At 40.0% G+C, this 3,435-nt stretch overlaps 1 protein-coding gene and 1 long non-coding RNA gene across 2 annotated transcripts in view; one reads left to right on the top strand and one right to left on the bottom strand.

Annotated features, from left to right (window-relative positions):
- Positions 1 to 3,435, bottom strand: part of babam2 (BRISC and BRCA1 A complex member 2) — a 79,159-nt gene that overhangs the window by 42,181 nt on the left and 33,543 nt on the right.
- Positions 1 to 3,435, top strand: part of LOC116670691 (uncharacterized) — a 25,577-nt gene that overhangs the window by 20,488 nt on the left and 1,654 nt on the right. Inside the window, exon 2 of the long non-coding RNA XR_004327095.1 lies at positions 2,617 to 2,624. This is a non-coding gene — a long non-coding RNA (uncharacterized LOC116670691). The remainder of the gene's footprint in view (positions 1 to 2,616; positions 2,625 to 3,435) is intronic.

Here is a 3,435-nt window from a genome sequence, read left to right as displayed (position 1 = left end):
GGGGTACAAGCAGGTGGGTGGGAATCTTCGTTTGGAGACGCAGTGTGGGTGGGTAAGGGGGGAGGGCTGGGGTGGGTGATTGTGGCTCGCAGATTCGCCGAGGGACACAGGAGGCGGGCGTGACCTTTGGTATCAGGGAGTCATATTGGGGTCATTGCCGCATTTGAGAATGGATTTGAGCTCATTGTTCTCTCACCACCCCTCCTAAGGCTGTTTTCTTTTAAATCCACATACGATGCTGAGGTGCTATCCCTCATCTATTTCAATAATCTTTTGCCCTTTATCTCCACACTTCAAAACGGATGTGACAGAAACATCCTATGTAACATGTCCTCTAAAAGAAATGAGACATTTCTTCATTTCCTGATATAAAAGATGCATGCTTTATTTATAAGTACTCATGGGGACGTAAAGAACATCAGCAAAAAGGGGGGTGGGCTTTTTTCATAGGCAGGCGGAAATGGAACTGCTTTGTAAATTAAAGACTGTATTGGTTGAAAGTAAGGAGCAAAATATACAACACCTGAATATACTGCATGTTTTTAGCATATGCACATACAAAAAAAACAACTAAATGACCAAAACAACAAATTAAAAAAAGATTTTTTACATAACACTGTCAAACAGTGTCATCACCGTTTAGATAAGAAATACTAAGTAAATATGTTCCCTGATTGCATGTTTGCATGACATCATGAAGCAAGAGATGACTCAGTTACAGTGAGAAATATCTTTATCATATGCAAACAATTATCAATTCACCAGCGTCAGAGGCATTCTGGGGCATTAGTCATATGGTCCCACACCTAGTTATGATATGTTGAATAGGCTGAATGTGTGTCATCAATGCGATGTGAGGGCTAAGGTGTCTACGATAAATTTTCACTTGTGATGAAGATTACTAGCCTGGCATGGCAGCTCTGCATCAAAGCAAATTAAAATAGGAAAATGAAACACATAATAGGAGAAGGTGCGAAGATAGGAGCTGTCATAAAGCAAGGAGAAGGTGAAAGCAACAAAAGGTCAAGGAACTTGCGTTTTCCGTTGTTGCAAACCACCTCATCATGCGACAAGGGTCTGGTGCCACTAGTCATGTGTCACAACAAGGAATGATGGAGAATGCCTGACTCCACCTCGGGGCACGACCTTTCTGACAACCCGTCTGTCAATGCAGCACCAGGGTTGTTGCCGCAAGTGACGGGTCAGTGGATGGGAGTGCACTGACGGAGGAGCAATTTCCATCTATATCCAAACAAATAACCAACGCCTCTGACCTTTTTCACTCCTAACAAGAATGACAAAGTCTCGTCTCTGGAAATTTCCAATATGCAACACCGATCATTCACCTCCAGTGAAGCATTTAGGACTGACACGTTTATGAATGTGCGTATGGTAATGGTGTGAGCTCTGGACTGCTCAAGAAGATTTGAAGGCCAAAAGGGGAAAAAAAAGGAGAGGTGCAACGGATAACGTTAGTAAAGGCTGAAACATGCTGTTATACATGTGCTGCATCCTTGCATGTTTGTTTGAGGACAAACAAAACGAGTACTTACTGATAAAAAAACAGCATGAGCTGCCCTGCCCTGGTAGGTGCAACAAAACAGGAGAGTGAGGGAGATGTGTATCAAGCACAGCCTGCTCATGCCCACACAGTCTTCACACTTTTTATTGATATTGCATAAATGCTATACTGCTGTATTTCAGCATTAGGTATCCTGTCCTGTTTAGTGTTCAAGTTTATTGTGTATATGTTTCAAATATTACCAACCAACGTGCCACTTGTGAAATAGCTTCAAGTTAACTCTGGTTCAATACATCAAATGGTAAAATGAATGTTTACTATTGTATGATGTTTTTTACAATTTAAAATAAATAAATAACAAAACGTAAAAATCCTAGTTTTATTGCCTTTAAATATTGACGTAGACACTTTTCTCAGTTGAGTTCAACAGTAATGGTTATGTCATAACCTAAAGGTCGAGTTCAAATATTTACATTTGGCTCTCTGGGCGGTTAAGGGTGTGGGCATCACTAACCACAAATTGATATTTACTAGAGCATGGATGAAGTACTTTTTGATTTCCATGGGCTTTCTATTTTTAGGATTTAGACAAAGGTTATTTCCAGCTGACTACATGTACAGTCATACCTATTCCAGGTAAGTCATAATGTGCCGTAATGCATAATTACATCACACTCTTGGTGTTTAGCTTTCACGTTTGTACATAACTCAGGTAAGATCAGTGTGGTTAACTAGTACAGTGTGGTTTACTGCATGCTCCTTATTTAGACTTTTGTCTGACATTTTATATACTCATTATATATTAGTGTATATATTTATACACCTGCTTATGTCTCGGACCTGCTCTATCCGTACACTACTAATAGGCCCCTCAGGTCTTCTAACCAAAGGTTACGCACATTTAATTAAAAACTAAAGGTGACCGTTCCTTTGAAGCAGTGGCCCCGAACCTGTGGAACGCCCTTCCTACCGTCTTACGTTCCGCAGTCTCTGTGTTGTTTGTAAACTTTGGGTTTTAGGTTTTAATCGTTAAAATGATTTTATGGGTCATTCAATTGTTATTTTATTTTTTTTCCTTGATTTTATTCTGTCAGGTTGCACTGTATTGCTTGTTAACTATGGGTTTTAGGTTTAAAAATAATAATGTTTTTTAATATTTTCTTTTTTCCCTTGTTTATTATCTGTTGGATTGTACTGTATTTACACAAATGCTTATCTTGTTAAGCACTTTGTAAAAGGTGATATATCAAATAAAGTTATTTAATACAATCCACATTTTTTATTTTTTTTTAACCAGGATATTTTCCAGAGAATTACAACTTCCAGAGAACTGAACTCGTCTTAATAATATTTTGTTAAGTCCAGTCCCAAAGTAAACCCTACACACTGAACTCCCATATCATTTAAAAGGCCCTGACCACCAGGCCGATGTCGGGCCATCATTGAGCATCTGTCGGACTAGTTTTTGCTGTGTGTCCCGCACCGTTGGAGCTAACGGGCTAGAGGCAGTAGAGCCTGTCAATAAAAGCAATCAGTCTGATTGGCTGTTCAGCTTAAGCGATTCAGAAATAATAAGAAAAACTGAAGTGAGGAAAGGAAGCAAATGACTAAAGTCAAGAGGGCACATACATAATGCTCTTCTCATTTTTCATCTTCATCTCATCTGATCACTCCAATATACATAGTGGAATCAAAACTAGTCAAAAATGGATTTTGGCCAAGAAGAGCTCTTTGCCGGGAGCTTGTCATCAGCTTGTTGTCTTCCGGTGCCCGCTCTCGTCCTGGCGGGGAATAAGGCGCAGGGACCGTAGACCCTGCAATGGCTGAACCACAGCCCGCTGTAACCAGCTAACTAGCATTGGAATTACTGTCTGGGAAATTGGACCGCACTTAAAAGGAAGTTTTTCCTTGTC

The sequence above is a fragment of the Etheostoma spectabile genome, chromosome 20 (genome assembly GCF_008692095.1).
Source record: "Etheostoma spectabile isolate EspeVRDwgs_2016 chromosome 20, UIUC_Espe_1.0, whole genome shotgun sequence".
Taxonomy (NCBI): domain Eukaryota; kingdom Metazoa; phylum Chordata; class Actinopteri; order Perciformes; family Percidae; genus Etheostoma; species Etheostoma spectabile.
The sequence above is the reverse complement of the archived record's forward strand: the minus strand, read 5'-3'. Positions and strand labels throughout refer to the sequence as shown.